Below are 21,747 nucleotides of genomic sequence, written 5' to 3' on the forward strand. Positions count from 1 at the left end.
GGTCCTAGCTACTGCAATTTAACTCCAAAAGCATGTGTCCTTTGTGCACACATGCAACCTTGCACACTTGTATCACTGTGTGTCTGGCTTACATGGGACTTGGAGAGTCAAACATGAGTCCTTAGGCTTTGAAGGCAAGCACCTTAACCACTAAACAGTCACTCCAGCCCCATTATCTATTTCAGTAGAATTCATTTGTTATATATTTGTTCTGTACCTCTGTGGTTTGCAAATTGACTTTCTTTTTGATACTTTTCAGAGAGAAAGTAATTTAATACTTTAATTTTGATATTATTCAATGTACTATAATAGCTTCAAATACATAGTTATTACTCTTAGCATGTGTCTGTCAAAATCTGATATGGATTGTAACCAAGCCATAAAAGAGCTCATAGTGATAAAAAACTATTTTCTTTATTTTCAGAAGAGAAAGTATGGTTCAAGAGTATCAAATGACTTACCTGAGGCTGTGTCACTGACAGCTGCTAGATTTTGAATTCAAATTCCATTCAATTACCTTCAGAGCTAGAGTTTCTTATACCACTCTGCACCACCCCCTGCTATCTCCACTCTTTGATCATTTCTGAGAACTGAAATGAATGTGGAATGGTATGTTGCTCAACCTCTGTTGGGAATATGTACTTTGGTAACTCAAAATTTTTTTACTGCTCTATAAGTATTAGACAAAGTAGACTTTAAGGACAGCATCCAATACTATTGAAGGCTGTTACATGAAGATAAAATGGTGAATATATCAAGAAGACAACAGAATCCTAAACGCACATGCACCAAACAACCGAGTCTTATAATCCATGAAGCCAAAACTAATAGTACTACACTCTGATAGTGGATGCAATGTGACCAGCAACTTCCAGCTCCAACTGCCATGTCTTACCCACTTGGGGCTATAAGCAATAGATAAACCCTTTCTTCTTTAAGCTGCATCTCCTCAAGTATTTGTTTACAGCAATGAGAAAATCAACTAATACAGGTCCTTTCTCAAAAGCAAACAAAACAAAACAAAAATTATAATATTCAGGGCTGTGGAGAATTTTTAGAATCTGAATGTTTTATATAGCACTGGTATGATTATATAATTTCTCAAGTAAACAATCAGTTTCCTTTCATGCCCTGAATGAAGAGAGCTACTTCATTTGCTTTTTGAAATGAAAAATCACCAATATTTTAGTAAAAATTATTACTTTAATACATATATGTGGTTTTAATAATATCCACTTGAATGCAGGTTTTTGTCAAATCAATAAACACTTGACATTTAGAAGATTAAAAATATAGCATGTAACCAGCAATAATGCTCCTGAACATTTATCTGAGAGAAATGAAAACTTATGTCGACACAGAAATATGTACACAAATGTTCATTAGCACCTTTATTTGTGATTAAAACTTGAAACAGCTCAGATATCATTCAATAAGTAAAATATTAGGCTGTTATACACGTAAGAAAACAGTACAATAATAAAAAGGAACAAGCTGTTCATATACAAAACAACCTGTGTGAATCTACAAAGAATTTTGCTAAGCTATTCTCAAAAATTACATGTTATACAATTCCATTAACATAATATTCCTTTGTGTATATGTGTGACTAATTAGGGAATGGCAAAGATGAAAGTGGGAGGCCTTGGGAGGAAGGCAGGAATGAATATAAAAGTACAACATGAGCAATCATCATGGTAATGAAAATGTAATATATCTTGGTTGTATCTATATTAATTTCCTTTTCGATGAGGTAAAGTCTCACTCTAGTCCAGGGTGATCTGGAACTCAATCTATAGCCCAGGTTGGCCTTGAATCCAGGTGATCCTCCTATCTCTGCCTCCTAAGTGCTGGAATTACAGGCATGAGTCAATGTGCCTATCTCTCTTAATTTCAGTATTTTTAGTACTTCAAGATGTTGTCATTAGGGAAGACTGGGTAATGGGTACACAGCGTCTTTTCTAGCACATCTGAGAAATGTATGTCAATCTACAATTATGTCAAGATTAAAATTTAATTTAAATATTCCTAGGACCATTTGAGGAAGACTCATGAAGGTGCCATTTTTTGATAAATGGAATAAAGTAAAGACATAACCATAACCATTCAGCAACTCAATGATTGATAGTCAAAAATGAAAAAAAAACAACAAAATGACAAGATAACCATTAACAACATCATCATTACCTCTACACCAGTTATTCTACTTTGTTAGGTCACAGTAAAATGTACTCCTGAATCAAAAAATCTAATAAGCCACTTCATCCTAATGCAACTGTTAATGCTGTCTGGGAAATATTCTACTTAAAAATAAATAGAAAGTGCATTGACTAGTAGTACAAAATAAGCAAATTAGAATCAAAACAATCAAAACAACCAAGGCATTTCAGGATTGAAAATTTTCTTCCCAAATCAAGCATGAGGCAAAAGAAAATAGTAATACTGTACAAATTAGTAAAATATACTTAAATTATAAATTCAAAGCAGAAATCGACAAAAACAGAAAGATATAAATTAAGACTTGACAGAATTCAGGAAACAATTGAAGAGAATAAAACTGAGAACAAAACTAAATGCTAGATGAAAGATAGATTGGCTTGCTGTAAATCCTAGCTTCACACTCAGATATTTTATTTTTATTTATTTATTTGAGAGTGACAGACAGAGAGAAAGAGGCAGAGAGAGAGAGAGAATGAGTGCACCAGGGTCTCCAGCCACTGCAAACAAACTGCAGATGCGTGTGCCCCCTTGTGCATCTGGCTAATGTGGGTCCTGGGGAATCGAGCCTCAAGCCAGCGTTCTTAGGCTTCACAGGCAAGTGCTTAACCACTAAGCCATCACTCCAGTCCACACTCAGATATTTTATATATATTATATATTTTATTAAATTGCTTGAAAGTGTTACCCCATTGTAATGGTTTTTATGTTGCTATAAAAATGAAAATAATGGACTGGAGAGATGACTCAGCAGTTAGGGTGCTTTTCTGCCAAGCCTAACGACCCGAGTTCAATTCCCCAGTGTCCAGGTAAGCGCCACATGCATCTGGAGTTCATTCGCAGTGGCTACATGCCCATGCTGTCCCTCTCTCTTCCTCCGTCTATCTCTCTCTCTCTCACACACACACACATCTTTCTGATTGCAAAAATTAATTTTTAAAAATAGGGTGAGAATATGTCTCAGTAGGTATGGGTGCTCATTTGCAATCATGAGGGCAAAATACCAACTCGAGCACCTATGTAAACAGTTGGGAATAGCCATGTCTGCCTGTAACCACAATACTATGAGAGACAGAGACAGAATTGCTAGGGCTTGCTGTTCAACTATTCTGACTGAAAAAATGGCAGCTCCAGGTTCAGTGAGAGACTGTCTCAAGAAGTAAAGTAAGAGAGTGATAAAGAAGAACCCCTGGGCTGGAGAGATGGCTTAGCGGTTAAGCGCTTGCCTGTGAAGCCTAAGGATCCCGGTTCGAGGCTCGATTCCCCAGGTCCCACGTTAGCCAGATGCACAAGGGGGTGCATGCGTCTGGAGTTCGTTTGCAGAGGCTGGAAGCCCTGGCGCGCCCATTCTCTCTCTCTCCCTCTATCTGTCTTTCTCTCTGTGTCTGTCGCTCTCAAATAAATAAATTTAAAAAAAAAAAAAGAAGAACCCCTAATGATCTACCTGTTTTCCACATGTGAGCATGAGGGCATGTGCATCTGCACGCATACATGCATACTCTATGCATATACATACCACACCACAAAGAATACACACTCTAACATGCACATGCTAAAAATGTAATTTTTTTGAGATAGTGTCTTGTTATGTAGCACAGGCTGGCCTTGGACTCAGTCTTCTATCTTCTGGCCTTAGCCTTCTGAGTAGGGTATTAAAGCTGTGAGTGTGAACACAATCTATTTTTAGAAAGATTTTTAATTATACTTTTATGTATATATACATATACATGTATATTTAATTTTTTGTTTATTTTTATTTATTTATTTGAGAGAGAGAGAGAGAGAGAGAGAGAGAGAGAGAGAGAGAGGCAGATGGATATTTTTTGTTTATTTTTATTTATTTATTTGAGAGAGAGAGAGAGAGAGAGAGAGAGAGAGAGAGAGAGAGAGAGAGAGGCAGATGGATAGAGAATGGGCACACCAGGGCCTCCAGCCACTGCAAACAAACTCCGGACGCATGCGCCCCCTTGTGCATCTGGCTTACATGGGTACTGGGGAATCAAGCCTTGAACTGGGGTCCTTAGGTTTCACAGGCAAGCATTTAACCGCTGAGCTAATAATTAAAATTATCCTATTTATTTGAGAATAAGAGAGACAGACATAGATAGAGAAAGAGAGAGTGAGTTAGTGTTGCACTATTAGCAGCTTCTGGATTTTTGCTTTCGCACATTTTGAATATCCTCAGTGTCTGGTTCCATCTTCCTTGTGCAGGTTTTCAGGCTCGCCATGGAAACAGCATTCTTGCACATCTCACCAGTTCCTCTGTGGTTTCACCTGGGATCTTAGCTGATGTCCAAAGGGTGGTTCATCTCCTGCCAGGGAGTCAGCTATCTTTTCTTATCTTGTTGATAGGTTTTTGTTGTCCTTGGTTCTTGCTGTCTTCTGAAAAAGAAAAACAGATTCTCAAGTGCCGCGGACTGATTCTCGGGGAGATCAGGACCGAGGGAGAAAGAATGAGATTAGCATAGGTTTAAAGCAATAATAATTGTTAATTTAGAGAGATTTTATGGTGTAGCCTCTCTTTTGGCCAAAACCAGTGGGAGCTTCTTGTTGGAGTCCATGATCTTGGTCTCCATAGGATTCTGACTCAGTTCCCACATCCACCTATGGGTTTCTTTCCACTGAGTGTATCTTGTAGCCAATCAGAAAGCCATTGGTTACCCACCTAGGTTAGGTGTCACCATTGCACAGATGTGTATGTCTTGTCAGGCTGGTTGTTTTCATATAGTAGTGTGTCCCTTGCTTGCTCCCAATGTTGTTGGCCAGTTTCCCCCAGCAGCTCATGTAAAGCTTTCCAGCACTGTAAGGACTAACCATCTGTCCATGTTCTGTTTGGCAGCATGTGGTTTCTTCAGCAACAGGGTCTTATCTTTTACCTCAGGCAAGTGATCAAGTGCTTTGACAGAAGCCTCATAGGTCTCTCTGATTAACAGCTCAATGTGGATTGTAACTGATTTCTGGTACTGGGAGTTACAAACTAGAGCCAAATGTTTTAGGATTAGGCTTCATCCCTACCCTCACCAGGGCCCTTCTTATCAGATGATCCTTCATACTCCTACTGAGTATTATATCTTTTAGACTACTATTCAGGAGGAAGGTTTATATGGTACCAATTCATTTTGAATTTAGTTTTGTGTGTATCTCCTCCCACTTTCCCATTTCCCTACCCCAAACCCTTCCATCTCTATTACCTGTTCTTCGAATTGCCTGTCAGGTATGCCTGCAACTCAAGATGTTCCAGGTTAGGAATCTCAGATGGTGAAGAACATGCAGCGTTTGTCTTTCTGGGCTTGTGTGAGTTTGCTTAGTATTTTCTATTCCATGTTCCTAGAAATGTCATTATATCATTTGTCCTTACTGATGAGTAGAATTTAATTGTGTAAACGTACCACATCTTCATTCACTCTTTTATGTGAACTCTCTCTAGTTTATTTCCAACTCTGCCCCCAAACTTAGGTTCTAAAATGGATTCCATTGGATTTGATTCTTTACAAATTAACAGGTAATTTTAAGTATTATTTTATTTTCTAGATATACTGAAAGTATGAGTTAGTGGTTTTATTTTCTCTCCTTTTCATATACATATCTAAAATGAAACAATACACACACAGATATCTGCTTAAATAGAGGCTTTTATGTGGGACAAAGGCAGAGGTGTCTTTTTAAAATTTTTATTTATTTGCAGAGAGAGAGTGTGTGTCAGAGATGAGAGAGAGTATGGACATACCAGTGCTGCTAGCCAATGCAACTGAACTCCAGGTGCATGTGCTGTTTGGTGCATCTGGATTAAATGGGTACTAGAGAGTAGAACCTAGGTTGTTAGGCTTTGCCAGAAAGCACTTGACCACTAAGCCATATCTTCAGCCACAGAAATGCCTTTTAAACAAACACACAATGACGTTAACCCAGAAATATCCAGAGAAATAATGAAAATAACGATAGTAAGCAGGGCGTGGTGGCACATGCCTTTAATCCCAGCACTTGGGAGGCAGAAGTAGGAGGATCGCCATGAGTTCGAGTCCACCCTGAGACTACATAGTGAATTCCAGGTCAACCTGGGCTAGAGCAAAACCCTACCTCAGAAAAATAAAACAAGAAAATAACAATTGTAGTAAGAATTTTTATTCATTAGGTGCTTACTTTAATGCCAAACCTTATCATAGTAGAAGCAGCAATAAATAACAGCATAATGATTCTGTCTGAAAAAATAATTCTAGGATATTGTTATAATGAGAAAATACTTGTGAGAAGTTATGAAAAGAAATGTTCTCTCACAATTGATAGGAAAAGTTAAGTGGCTTATTTTACATATCACATTGTACATCATCTTTGTCGTTGTCACTTAACATAAATTTTAGTATTGGTTTTGTGTGTGTGTGGGTATGTATGTGTGTGGTAGACCAAAAGGCAACCTCAGTGTTCTTGTCCTTTCCTTCCACCTTCTTTGAGACAGGATCTCTCCTGTTTGTTTTTAAATTTCACACTAAAAGTATGACTCATTTACATGCTATACTTACAACATTAGAGCATTCTGAATTTGTATGTCTCATTATTTTTCCATTAAGTTTATGCCTCCTTTGATTTTCTTCTTCCTCATTTATATCTCATTCTCTGAGATTGAACAATTCATTTAGCATTCCTTACAAAACAAGTGTGGTAGAGATATATTCTCTCGGCTTCTGGTTGTCTAGGAAAATCTTTATCCCTCCTTCATTTGTAAATGGTAGCTTTGCTGAGCAGAGTATTCTCAGTTGACAAGTTTTTAATTTTTTCACTTCAATATGTAAAAATCTCATGACACTCTCTCCTGACTTGGAAAATTTCTACTGAGATATACTCTGTCAAGTGAATGGGAAACTCTTGCTTGTTTCTTGTCTCTTGCAGCTTTGAGAAAGTTTTGTTTTCCTTTCACTTCTGAAAAGCTGACTACAAATATATGATTTGTCTTTGGGTAGATTTGGTAGGGCAAAATTTGACATTCCTATGCATGTTTTTTTTCTTCTTTGTATAAGACTTTTTTAAAATTTATTTATTTATTTGAGAGTGACAGACACAGAGAGAAAGACAGATAAAGGGAGAGAGAGAGAATGGGAGCGCCAGGGCTTCCAGCCTCTGCAAACGAACTCCACACGCGTGCGCCCCCTTGTGCATCTGGCTAACGTGGGACCTGGGGAACCGAGCCTCGAACCAGGGTCCTTAGGCTTCACAGGCAAGCGCTTAAAGGCCAAGCCATCTCTCCAGCCCCTTTATTTCTTTTTCTACACCAAGTAATGATCTTTGAGCTCACTAAATCTTTCTTCCTATGTGTGTCTTTAAAAAAATCAACTCCAAACTTTATTATATAGACATAATCATGTGTTGGTCATATTCCCTTGGATTATACTCATATGCCCTCTTCCCTGCCCCCATTCCACTGAGGACCCTTCTCAGTAGGGCTATTGGTATTCTTTGTGGGGTAATGAATACATTAATCAGTGTCTGTGAAGGGAGCAGTTCCTCTGATTTCAGCTCATATGTATCTGTTTTCATTGTTAACATTTTTGTTAGAGTATTGAAACATTTCTTTGTATATTCTTCATTGCTCATTGAGCTTCCTTAAGATAGCCATATTATTTAAGAATTCCCCATACTGATTATTTCCTAGTCAGTTTCCAACATTTTATTTTCAAAACCATGGGAGGTCTTGGTTTCCTGAATGTTTTTATTTTATTTATTTATTTTTATTTTCTTATTAGTTTTGTACTCAGTGTATACAGTCAAGTTGGTACCATTGTTAGGCTCATCCATTTGCTTTAAATTTAATTTATTCTTACTTTTTGAGACAGAGACTCATGTAGTTCAGGTTTGCCTTAAACTTACTATAGCTGAGGACTAAATTGAACTCCTCCTGCCTATAACTCTCAAGTGCTGGGAATACACTTGGTCCAGCTCCTGATGCTTGCTGAAAAATCATGCATTTACTCTGATCTTTATAGTCTGGCTTTGTTTATAACTATCTTTACAGAATTTCTAAGCAACCTGCTTATTTTCTCTGAGTCCATAGTGACTTCCACTATTTCAGCCCTAGAAGGTACCCTAGCTGGTATTTGCTAAGTGGATGCTGTTTGGTGTGTAGTTGCTATTTCTTTACTAGAAACCAATTCATGCTCAGGTTTATCACACATACACTGTGGGAGAATACCTAAAGAGAATATTCTGTTCTTACAAAGGTCCTGGGAACAAGTTAGGCCAAAATGCCTCATCCATAGTTCCTGGCCTATAGTCAGATGCTATAGAATTCTGCCCACCTCCTGGAAAATTCATCATGAATATACTAGTCCCAGGTTTTTATTTCACAGTCCATATGCCATCCAAAGTTGATAAGCTGTGCAATACTGTGAACTAAGAGTCCACCAAGATGAATTCAACACTGGGTTACAACCAAGGGTCCTGCTATTAAGGGTTGCCTATTGCTAAGGTAGGATCTTGTCCCAAAACACTGCAACCAGCTACAAATCCTAGTGCCTGGTACTAAAGCAGTTCCTGAATGTTTTAAATTTAATTTATTTTTACTTTTTGAGACAGAGTCACATGTAGCTCAGGCTAGCCTCAAATGTACTATGTCTGAAGATTAACTTGAACTCCTGATCCCTCCTGCCTATAACTCTCAAGTGCTTTTTCTGCTCCAGATAGGGGTCATTATGATAGATCAAATCTGTTAGCCACAGGGGTTGATGCTAAACTGCGTTGTACCTGAGTCCATAGTCATTTATTGTGATCAAATTCTCCCACCTTCCATTAGGAAACTTTCAGATTGGCTTCTATGTCATTTTTTCCATAAATCTCTGTAGACTTTGTTTGTTTTCCTGCTTTCTAATATGGAAGGAAAGCTGAGTTTATCAGTATATTTCTGGGATCTCTTGTATATTTTCTCCTACAGACCTAATGTCAGCTGTTTCTCAATGAGCTCTGATGTAATGAGAAATCGAGACAAAAATATGAATTCTCTACTGACTAGTTTTCTACTATATTCATATTATCTAAGTGTGATCAGAGTTTTGAAATAAATAGATGCTTAGACAACAACATATGATGAAGTTAACTCATAGTAGCATTCAAATATAGCATTACATTTTTTTTTTACTTATTTCATACCTGCTTCTACTTTCTAAAAACCTTGTTTTTGTTTGTTTGTTCATTTGTTTTGCAAGGTAGGGTCTAACTCTAGCCCAGGCTGACCTGGAATTCACTATGTAGTCTCAGGGTGGCCTCAAACTCTCAGGGATTATCCTACCTCTTCCTCCCAAGTGCTGGGATTAAAGATGTGCACTACAATGACAATGCCTGGCTCAAAACTTTGGTTTCTAATGACAAATGTAAAATTATTTACTTACCTTATGGTAAAATATTCACTATATTGCTACAATTGAAAGTTTATAGACCCCCAAATTCATTGTATTAGAGGTTGAAATCCTAATCTCAAATAAAAAGACATTAAAGGTTGGAAAGATGGCTTAAGAGTTAAGGCACATGCCTGCGAAGCCTAAGGACCTCTGTTGGATTCTCCAAGTTCCACATAAGCCAGATGCACATGGTGGTGCATATGTCTGGAGTTTGTCTGCAGTGGCTAGACGCCCTGGCATGCCCATTTTCGCTCTCTCTCTCTCTCTCTCTCTCTCTCTCTCTCTCTCTCTCTCTCCCTCCTGCTCTCTGCCTCTAATATAAATAAAAATAAAATCTTAAAAAAATAAATAAAATGACATTAAGAGGTTAAATCTTTGGTAAGTAATTAGATCCTAACAGTTGAGCCTTGTGAATGGGATTATTTTCATTATAAGAGGCCAGAGAGCCAGCTAGATCCCTTTTTTGCCATTCGAAGAAACAGAAAGGAGGTACCAATGTGCAGCAGATAAATGGTGCCTCATCAGAACATGGATAATACTGTAACCCTGGTCTTGGGTCTCCAGAATTGTATGAAACAAATTTTTGGTGCTTATAAACTACGCAATGTATGGTGCTTTGTTATAACAATCTGAATTAAGACCTAGAGTTTTATAACATTTCCAATATTTTTACTAGCAATGTGTTTACTGAAAACATATTATTGCTTATTTACAGCCACTTTTGTTCCTAAGGTATACTACTAGGTTTGTAGAATCAAATAATTGTTTTGTTTTGTTTTTGTTTTTGTTTTTTCGAGGAAAGGTCTCACTCTAGCCCAGGCTGACCTGGAACTCACTATGTAGTCTCAGGGTGGCCTTGAACTCATGGGGATCCTCCTACCTCTGCCTCCCAAGTGCTGGGATTAAAGGTGTGTGCCACCATGCCCAGCTCAAATAATTGTTTTACAATCACTTGACATAATACTTTCTGTATGGTTAAGGTTAGGTTACCATCTCAATAAAGAGTTAAGTATTTCCATTTAAGTTTGTGTTTTATTTCTTAGTGATTACACTGACACTTTACTCAATTTAATTTTTAATAATTTGCAATACAATTACTATGTTCAGGGACAACTATGCAAAATAACCTGCATTTACATTAGTAAATAGATCCTCTCTATTTATTTCACCCTGGTCCCGTCTTCTAGGTAGCCATTTTTATTGCTTAAAGTTATTTTATGTTTATCTTTCCAAGAATATTTTAAAATATAGAAATAAACCCACATTTCTATTCTTCATTTTTATCAGATGAAAATAAGCTAAACATAGTGTATTATTTTTAATTGAACAGTACATCCTGGAAACCACTTAATAGTAGCACACAAAAGATTCTTCATTCCTTTATACAGGTGCATAATTTTTAAGTGCATGTGTACAAGTAGGTGATTCAATCCCTAAGGTGAGTAATTTAATAAAAACAGTTTTATTCAGCAGGCCTGAGGATGTGGTAAGAGGGCAATTAAGGAAACGTATCCATTCCAAATAATGGTAGTTATTTGCTCAAAGTAAAATTGCTCAGATGATGAATTCATTTCAGTACTGATTATTTGCTGCCAAGAAGGAATTGAATGCTCAAACCAAAATTGAAAGGAATTAATATAATGGGGGAAATCATACTATTGGAAGAGAAAAATTCTTTGTTTCATAAGGGGGGAAAACTTTCAGTTTTGACATAATGATTACTAGTTACAGAACTGACAAATTGAGGGCATTGGATGAAAAACACTGTCATCATATAACTAGATCACAGTTAAATTCCACGTATCGAGGCAGAAATTAATAAGAATATATATTTTAAAAATTCATAAGATGTCTGTCCACATAGCTGTGAACAACAGAAAACACAATTGTTAGAGGAAATTCAATATCGGCCTAGCATTGCTTATTCTATTGCTATGTTTACCATCTATCATCTCATTTCATCTTCACAACTACCCATGCAGGGAGGTATGAAATAGATTATTCTCTGTGTTTGAGATATGAGAATGTTCAGGAGTGTGAAATAACTTAGCTAAGATAACTCAAGATAACTCAGACATCTAGCGGAAATAGTTGCCATTCCTAGCCCAGCCCTCTACATCACAGCGGAACAAGTAAACAATCAAATAAGTCTTTTAAGTATTATAGCCAAATTTTGAGTTATACTCACTATATGTATTCACTCAACTCAGCAGTAAAAGGACCTGTGGATAGAGCAGAGGAGACAGGGTTAACAATGAGGTACAACTAAAAGGTAATTTAATGAGTATATTAGCTATCTGTTGTTGCATACCAAATCACTCTAAAACATAGTGGATTAAAACAACAAATATTCATTATGCCAAATGGCTTCTGAGTGTCAGAAATCTGGGAGCAGTTTGACTGAATAATCCTAGTCAATAATCTCATATGAGGTTGTAGTGTCAAGCAATTAGGATTATGCAATCTGCTGTCAAGTCCAATCATGAGTTTTGGGAAAAGAAAACTGTTCCTTTTTTTTTTTTTTTAAAGGGTATCTTATAACCTTTTTCATGGAGCTATCTGACATGGCTGTTAACTTCCTTTCCCCAGGTGGATGTTCTAAGAAAGACAACATAAATAGGTGAGCATACCTAGGATGAAAGATGAAGTGTTTCTTAACCTATTCTTAGAAGGGTCATTGCCATCACTTCCGCCTCATCACACAGACCAAACCTTGTGTGAATGCCATGAGGCAGGGGTCACTAGAGGGCTACCTTGGATCTTGGTACCACAGGAGCAAGCACCAAGAGGCAATCTTACTATGCTCTGACTCTGTGTCAGACATCTCACAGATGTTAATTTATAGCATTTTGAGTTGGACACTATTATCATTCTTTTTTGTTTTTGTTTTGGTGAACCAACGAGTTTACTGGGGCTACTTACAGAGCAGTGTGAGTGGTTACCTACAGGAGCAATGGTTGACTTCAATGGCAGCTGCATCACTAAAAAGCCCACCCCAGTATAGGTGACTCATGGAACCTACATCTCTGGAACATGCTACTGCATGAACTGCAGACCCTATTATTATTCTTATTGTACAGATACAGAAATTGAAGTTACAGGTGGTTAAGTAATTTTTCCAAAGAGAGTTGAACAAAGTAGAGAGAGGATTCAAACCTAGGCAGGCTGTGACTATCCCACTCAGCTTGGTTGTCTCCATGTTTAGATGTTTAGGTATCTAGTTCTCAATCACCAGACCACAACTTTGATCTTGAGCTCAGGCTTCGAGAAGCTTGTACAATCCTTTCTCTGCTATGAACAACTCAAAGAAATCTATTCCTCCAAAAGGACTGTTAAACTAGCCATAAATTATCAAAGGAAACCTTTTAAAGTCATTGGAAGGGCTGGAGAGATGGCTTAGCGGTTAAGCGCTTGCCTGTGAAGCCTAAGGACCCCGGTTCAAGGCTCGGTTCCCCAGGTCCCATGTTAGCCAGATGCACAAGGGAGCGCACACATCTGGAGTTCGTTTGCAGTGGCTGGTGTGCCCATTCTCTCTCTTTCCCTCTATCTATCTTTCTCTCTGTGTCTGTTGCTCTCAAATAAATAAATAAAAAAATGAACAAAAAATATTAAAAAAAACTAAAGTCATTGGAAGATCGACCAAAGATAGGGAGACACTTATTCCATAATATTTGACCCAGAGGCTGCACCCATCTCTCTCCCAGCATGTAGAGGAAGTAGTCCAGGTAGACTGGATGGGTTGCACATACAGCTGCAGGTAAGTAGGCAGCTTGTATTTTTCCTAGTTCCCTTGTATGGAAGATCTATATATTGGAAAGGTAGTAGATGCTGAAAAACACCTTTAGATTCCCCTTCCCCTTTTCCCATATCCATGTTCCTGAAATCTCACTGGTAGGTGGCATTAGCCAGCTGGCAGTGCATATTTCACAAACCCACAACACTCTCTCCATAGCAAAGACCTACATTGAGGAGGGAGGGAAGAATGGTGTCTCTGAAATCCTCTACAGCTCTAGTGCCATGACAGCCAAGTGATACAAAAAGTGATAGAGGAATACTATGCACATTAGAGAATAGAAGAAATCACGCCCTGAGATATTGTTGAAAACTACCAAAATCACAGTGGATAGCAATAGGGGAAAGATAATACCTTGGTGATACCCATAGTGGTACACCAGCCATAATTTTAACAGAAGATCAGAAATGATAATTTAAGAGGGCCCTTAAGAGGAGATCAGGAAAAAGTCGTTGCTACAGGAACCCTTAAAGAAAGTACTTCCAAAATATTAGCTTTCTGGTGAACAGTTTTCCTTTGACTTGTAAAAGCAGTCTCCAAGCCACCTATCCAAATTTAAGGGTGAAAGCTTTACTGGACCTGGGATTTAGAATGCAATTTATGTCATCAGTGTCTAACTACTATGATATTCTGAGCTGGGGGGCAATGTCTAGCAAGTCAATCTTAGAAATAAAAATAAGGGAAAGTTATCTCTGCAGAGCATCTGTAGCTGCCCCCAGTCACGTAAATAGTCTATCCAAGTTACTAAATAAATGGACGATGCCAACATCAATCTTCAGAGAGCCATAGATTTCTAGAATTACTTTAATATCTTATCTACACTGTTTAGTTTTCAATGAAAAAAATACGTTATACCAAGAAACAGGGAAGTATGACACATACAGCAGAAAAGCAGTCAATGAAAATGCTGAGTGTGCCCAAATGTTCAACTCAGGAAGCTGAGTTCAAAGTACCTATTATAAATATGTTCAAAGAACTAAAGAAGCCATGTTGGAGGATTGAAGGAAGCTATCGTGACAATTTATCATCAAATAAAGAATATAAGCAAAGAGATACTATAAAAATAACACAATAGAAATTTGGGAGTTGAAAGGTACAATCCCTGAAATTAAAAACTTGCCAGGAAAGCCGGGTGTGGTGGTGCACACCATTAATCCCAGCACTTGGGAGGTAGAGGTAGGAGGATCCCCGTGAGTTCGAGGCCACCCTGAGACTCCATAGTGAACTCCAGGTCAGCCTGGGCTAGAGTAAGACTCTACCTCGAAAAACAAAACAAAACAAAACAAAACAAAACAAAACAAAACAAAAAAAAAACTTTCCAGGAGAGGTGGCACATGCCTTTAATCCTAGTCCTATGGAGGCACGTGTAAGAGGATCTCCAAGTTTGAAGTCAGCTCGGTACTATGGGGTGAGTTATAGGTCTGCCTGGGCTAGAGTAAGAACCTACCTCCAAAAAAATTTAAAAAAATGGTAGAAGAGCTGAACAGCAAACTCAAGGTGTAGGAAGATCCAGGAGTGGTGGGGCACGCCTTTATTTATTTATTTTGTTTTTTTGAGGTAGGGTCTCACTCTTGTCCAGGCTGACCTGGAATTCACTATGGAGTCTCAGGGTGGCCTTGAACTCACAGCAATCCTCCTACCTCTGCCTCCCATGTGCTGGGATTAAAGGCGTTCCCCGAGCCAGGCGTGGTGGTGTATGCCTTTAATCCCAGCACTCGGGAGGCAGAGGTAGGAGGATCGCTGTGAGTTCAAGGCCACCCTGAGACTACAGAGTGAATTCCAGGTCAGTCTGGGCTAGAATGAGACCCTTCCTCAAAAAAAAAATAAGATTCAGGAAGATGAAAGACAGGTTAAGATTATATAGCCTGGTAAACAGAAATAAAGGGTTAAAAGATGAACAGAGCCTCAGAGACTCCCGGGATACCCTCAAGTGTAATATATGCACAGTGGGAGTCCCAGGAGAAAGAAGGCTTTCCAAACTTGACAAAATTCATCTGTAAATCCAAGAAGCTTAAGAAACCCTTCTCTGGTTTCCTTTAGGGTGTCCTTTAGGTTCAGAACCTCTCTTTTTTCATCAGGCCCCTAAGATTGGGAAACAGAGACTAGAGGAAGGATGTGAAGAATGATCAAAAGGCTTTCTACCTAGAGATAAGTTAGGCTGGACTTAGCTTGGGAATGTAAAGCCAAAAGAGTTCACTGGTGCAATATGAAATGTCTCATTAGGCCCCAGCCACATACCTCAAAGAGCCAGGGGCAGGTTGACAGGCAGGCAAATTCTGGACATTAAAAGGTTTTTCCTGGGCTGGAGAGATGGCTTAGTGGTTAAGCGTTTGCCTGTGGAGTCTAAGAACCCCGGTTCAAGACTCAATTCCCCAGGACCCACATTAGCCAGATGCACAAGGGGGTGCACGCATCTGGAGTTCATTTGCAGTGGCTGGAAACAATGGCGTGCACATTCTCTCTCTCTCTGCCTCTTTCTCTCTCTATCTGCAGCTCTCAAATAAATAAATAAAATAAAATAAAATAAAAAAGGTTTTTCCTTACCTAAGTTCATTTTCTCTGTCTCTCATTATTTGCTGGCATAATTAGGTTTGAGTTTTGAAGCCACACTGTAGCAAGTAGTTTTCTCCCTCATTCTCATGTCACCAATGTTGACAGCCATGCACCCATAGTTGGAAAAAGCTCCTGTTTCCATTCTGCCCTCTTCATGCTTCACTGCTCCAGAATGAACAACTTTCCCATCCTCTATGGAACAAATTGTTTTAGAGCTAACAGTGCCTCACCAGGGGCTTAGGAAACTGAGCTCTTGCTTTTCCAGGCATTGCAGAGCGGGGGTAGGCAGCAGCTATGTCCTCATTCTCTTCCTCCCTCCTTTCTTATCCCTCCGTGGTCCTGTCCAGGAGTGACAGGCGTTGAGGGAGCACTGCTGTTTTGAGTCTTTCAAACCCAGCATGTTGAACACTGCTATATATATTTCATACAGAGGGCACATCAGTTTTGCTTGGAGAGTTTGTCCTAATTGGGTTCCCAGAGGGGAATTTGATTGCAAGAGAAGAGAATTAAGAACCAGCCAACAGATGGGACAAGGAGCATGATGGAAAGAGTGGCGGCCAGGGCCATATCTCCTGGAGTCTTTTATCAACCGTTAAGACTGACAGGTTGGATCGAGGAGAAACAACTGAGTTCCCAGTGGAAAGAAGAGTTCAGGTGACACAATAATTCTTTATATAATGTTTACACAGGGAGTATCTGCCCTCAGGACACTTTTGCAGAACATAAATAGCAGCTACTTTGGACCTGCTTTTTTGTTGCAAGGAGAGGCAGGATATTTTCTCAATATTTTTCTTGGGAGGCACACGATCTCCAGCCCCGAGAGCCATGCTCCCATAGGTTCCTTATGGCAAGTGGTCCATGAATTCTCCTACCCACATTCCATACTCTCACTGGATACCAAACATTTTTGTGATTTACTATGGAAACACTGTTCTTTGGGAACCTTTTTGAAGAGCCCATTCTTACTTTTCAGTCTTCGTTTCTTTACCTGATGATCTCATCCACCACACAGAACTCACCACCAATCTCTACCTCTCATCACACTGCCAAACCTCCTCCACCTGCTGGCACACCTCCATCTTGAAACTTTGTTTCCTTAATGCTTCTCTTTTTCTCTCACTCTACATGCAACTGCCAGAAAAATTGGTTAGCTATCTAAAAATTCCTATCTAGAATCGAGCTATTTCTCCCTTCCTCCATTGCCATAGTCCTTATTGTTCTTTCAGCTTCCATTCTTGCTCTTAAAGTTTTTTTTTTTTCCTTTTTTAAATAAAGGGCCAAGTGACAGCTCCAATTTAAAAATTTTATCAGAGGCTGGAGAGATAGCTTAGCCGTTAAGGCAATTGCCGGCAAAACCAAAGGACCTAGGTTTGATCCCCAGTACCCACATAAAGCCAGGTGCACAAGGTAGCACATGTATCTGGAGTTTGTTTGCAGCTGCTGGGGGCCCTGGCATGCCCATTCTCTCTCTCTCTCTCTTTTCTCTATCTGTCTCTCTCAAATAAAGAAATAAATAGTAATAATCTGTAGGCTCATATGTCACTGTTAGAAATAATTCAGAGACTCATTCACACTTTTGTTCAGTTCCTTAATGGTAACATTTTGAGAAAGTATACTATAATATCACCACCAGGATACTTACATATAATTGATTCATCAATTTGATTCCAATTTCCTCAGTTTACTTGTACTTGTGTGTGTTTTAAGCTATATACAATTTTAGTACTATGTAGGTTCAAATATTCAGCTCACTAGTCAAGATTCAGAACATTTCCACATCAATCTTTTGTATGGCTCTTTCATAGCCACATTCATAATCCTCTCGCCATACCTTTGAGTCTTGTTCCAAAATCCTAACCTACTCCTACCTCACAAATAGGGTCATTTAACAATATTGTATAAATGAGACTATATAACATGTACCATAGAATCAGACTTTTAAATATATAGCATATTTATTAAAATTGTTGCCATCTGTCAATAATGCATTCCTTTTATTGCTAAAAGTTCCTGGCACATTACCTCGATAGGACTGACATAAAAAGTGCCATGGCCTTCCTAACTTCAAAACAATCCTTCTGGCTAGACAGATCAAGACAAAAGCAAGGTGTCATCTCCCTCTAAGATTTGGTAAGACCTTTTCTTTTTATTTGTCTGGCTTCTGGTGTTGGCTGCCCATCCTTGGCTTATAGTTGTTATCACTCCATTCTCTGCCAATATCATTACATACCCATTGTCACATTACCTTCTTTGCTCATGTGTCTTTGTTCTGTGGGAAAGTTTACCCTTTTATTGTATTCAGAGGAGGCGGGCATGGGAATTGCTGGGGGGAGATATTAGAAAAGGAGCTTAAATGTCCAAGTGGTGTTGCTCAGGTACATGGAAAGATGTCTCTGAGTCAAAGTACTTCAAAGGATCTTAGTGGCTTGTGGCCTTCAATTTTGTTTATCTATGTCTAACAGATATTAAGTATAGTCTTGTAGGTTACGTAAAACCAGCAAGACTTTTAGTGGCTAAAAATATGCTTTATGCGTTACATTAAAAATAATGATACTCAGGCTGGAGAGATGGCTTACTGGTTAAGGCACTTGCCTGTAAAGTCTAAGAATCCCAGTTTGATTCCTCAGGACCTATGTTGCCAGATGCACAAGGTAGCACATGCATCTGGAGTTCATTTGCAGTGGCTAGAGGCTCTGGCGTGCCCATTCATTCTCTTTCTCTGTCTGCCTCTCTCTTTCTATGACTCTCTCTCAAGTAAATAAAGGAAAATGCAATATTTAAAAAATAATAATGGTACTCCCCCCATAATGCATGACCCGCAATCCTCATGGGGTTGATCTGCATCCCCAATGAAGAAGGCCTCTTCAGAAAAGAGGCAGGATGAGGGAAAGGACGGTACCAACATGTGATGTTTACATACAAAATATGTCCATATCTAATAATATAAATAAATAAAATGACATATGTGAAAATTTTTTCAGCTTAGGGCTGAGGGATGTTTTGATAATTGGTTCTGGCTTGGTATGAAGAAATAAACAACAAAGGTTCAATACAAAGATTTGTTTTGATTCAATTATATAACAGTGAGTCATATGGAAACTACATTTAACATTCTGAGGAACTTTTCCAGAGTAGCCATCCTGTTTTACATTTCCACTGGACATGGAAACATGGCCCATTTTTTCCACATTCATTCCAGCATTTGGTATTGTTACTATTTCTTTTTCTTTCTTTCTTTTTTACAATTATTACCATTTGTTTATTTAACCATCAGTCAAGGGAATTGAAGTTATAGGCAAGTGGAAGTTCATATGCCAATTTTGCAAATAGATTTAAATATTTGCTCAGTAAAATAAGTTTTATGATCATTATGTAAATTAGTAGGATGCTCTAAGGTAATAGTCATTCATGTTTAAACTTTTTATTGAGAATTTAATAATATTATGCTAAGTGAGATAACCCAGGTTCAGAAAGACCAGCACTTCCAGTTCTCTCCCATATGTGGATCCTAGCATTGCATTTTTGATTTGCATATTAGATGAATTAAGAGTCAGTATTAGATACCAAGAAGACAGAAAGAGGCCATGAGGGGAGGGGAACAACTTAAGGGAAGAGGATGGGAGCTATCATTCTTTTTAAGATATTTTATTTATTTGAGAGAGAGGGAGAAAGAAGAGAGAGAGGTAGATAGGGAAGAGAGATAATGGGCACTCTAGGACCTCTAGCCACTACAAATGAACTCCAGATGCATGTGTCACCTTTTGTATCTGGCTTTACGTGAGTACTGGGGAATAGAACCTGGGTCGTTTGGTGTGCAGGCAAGTGCCTTAACCACTAAGCAATTGCTCCAGCCCAGGAGTTATCATTCTTTCTTACCTTATCTCTTCTATGTATTAATATTTTGTTGTGGTTTTATTTGTATTTTACTACAGGTTAATGGTGTTGAGTATCTTCTCATGTATTTTATTTGCACATGTGCATGTGTGTGCATGAGGGCATGCCAGGTTTTCTTGCCTCTGCAAATGAGTATCCATTGTTTGTGCTGTGTTTGATATGTGGCTTATGTACAGAGCTGGAAGCCTTTGTAAACAAGTGCCTTTAACTGCTGAGCCATGTTCCCAGCCCCAACATTTTTTTTCACATACCTCTTTTGCCATCAGAGAGTTAGTGTAATGTGTGTGAATTACACTAAATGCTTGTGTGTTAAAGGCTTGGTTCCCAATGTGGTGGTGTTCAGAGGTGTGCTTTGGGGACATGATTGGATCATGAGATCTCTGAATTTATCAATCAATCATTCTGTTGATAACTTCATGATTTGATGGTATTGTTGGGAGTTGGTGGAACCTGGGAGTGGAACATAGTTAGGTGAAGGAAGAGATCATTGAGGTCACGCCCTGAGAAGAGATAATGTCATCTGTCCCTTTTTGGCTTTCTTGTTGCTCCATGAGCACCTTGAGGTAAGCCACTTTGTTCTGCCCATGTTACTTGTCATGATACTCTGATTTATGACAAGTCCAGAAACAATATAGCCAAGTGACCACAACAGAGACCTCTGAAACTGAGAATGAAAAGACGTCTTTTTTTCCTTTAAACAGTTTCTCCCAAGTATTTGTCACAGAGATAAAAAGCTGACTAACACACGTTTTGCCCATTATTTGTTTCCTAAACTATTGTGTTTTGAGTGGTAATAGTTTATATTAAACCATTTTATAGCATACCATTTCTTCCACTGAACAGAATCTCTGTGTGAGTAGGAAGAAAAATCAGTAGCAAAGGCCAGTACGCTAGAAAGGACTTATAAAGGGAAGAGAAAGGAAGGGAGGGGGTATTTAATAGGATGGTACTGTATATATGTAAGTAGAAGAATAGATTAATGGGGGGGAAAAGGCCCAAGGGAGGTCAGGGGAAGAGATTGAGTAAAGGAAAGGTGGAGGGAAGGCTAATCAAAATCTAAGAGGATATAAATAAATCATATGGAAACCTACTTTTTTGGACAATGGAACACCCAGGAGCCATATATTGTTGCTAGAAAAATTTCAGTGCCAGGGATGGGATACCTTCCAGTGAGTCATTGGCCAGGGAGGTCACTGATGTCCCCAAGACATTATAGGCCATTGCCAAGGCCCTTAGTTTCCCACCAGGAATAGATGATAAGCCCCTATTGCTGAAGACTCCACATACTTGGGCTGCAAGGCCACTGAGAAATCCTGCTGGAACTGAGCTGAAAACCTCCTTCATGTAGACCAGCTGACAGAAAACTCCATTCTGCATGCAGTTCAATGGGAGAGAGAGAAATCACCAGTGAAGATACTCAACAGTGGACACTGCAAGCCTTATATTTGGCCAGCCAGGCCAAATGAGCCAACGGGTGCAATAGTGGTACATCTGTCATGGTGGAAACCAACTGCCCTCTAATTGGACTGGAGGCCTGCTCCATGGGAGGGAATACAACCCTGGTACTGAAAACTTAAAACAGGGGTAGTCATGAGCCCTAGAGGTGTGACGTCTGTTGCTGTCTGGCTAAATGTATACACTATGATCATCAAACTGCCCAGTAAGCACTTCTCTTAATGCTCATACCCTTATATTAATACTACTGTCACTTTTGGTAGAGAACCTTCACTTTTTTTCCAGTAAGAACTTCTTTTAATGTTCATACCCTTATATGAATGTTACTCTCACTTTTGGTAGAGAACCTTCTCTTTTCAGATATCAGTGTCCTTGGGATGACTCAGAAGGCATCATGGTGCTGGAAAGAAGTGACAGGAGTGCTCAATACTGCAATATCTCTATCACACCTTC

At 38.8% G+C, this 21,747-nt stretch overlaps 1 long non-coding RNA gene across 1 annotated transcript in view; it reads right to left on the bottom strand.

Moving 5' to 3' along the window:
- Nucleotides 1-4,544: 4,544 nt before the first annotated feature.
- The window catches only part of LOC123456696, a 131,132-nt gene continuing 113,929 nt past the window's right edge, over nt 4,545-21,747 (bottom strand). Inside the window, exons 2-3 of the long non-coding RNA XR_006634625.1 lie at nt 11,788-11,821; nt 4,545-4,599 (exon numbers count right to left, since the gene is read on the bottom strand). This is a non-coding gene — a long non-coding RNA (uncharacterized LOC123456696). The remainder of the gene's footprint in view (nt 4,600-11,787; nt 11,822-21,747) is intronic.

This window comes from Jaculus jaculus, chromosome X, assembly GCF_020740685.1.
Source record: "Jaculus jaculus isolate mJacJac1 chromosome X, mJacJac1.mat.Y.cur, whole genome shotgun sequence".
NCBI classification, from domain to species: Eukaryota; Metazoa; Chordata; class Mammalia; order Rodentia; family Dipodidae; genus Jaculus; species Jaculus jaculus.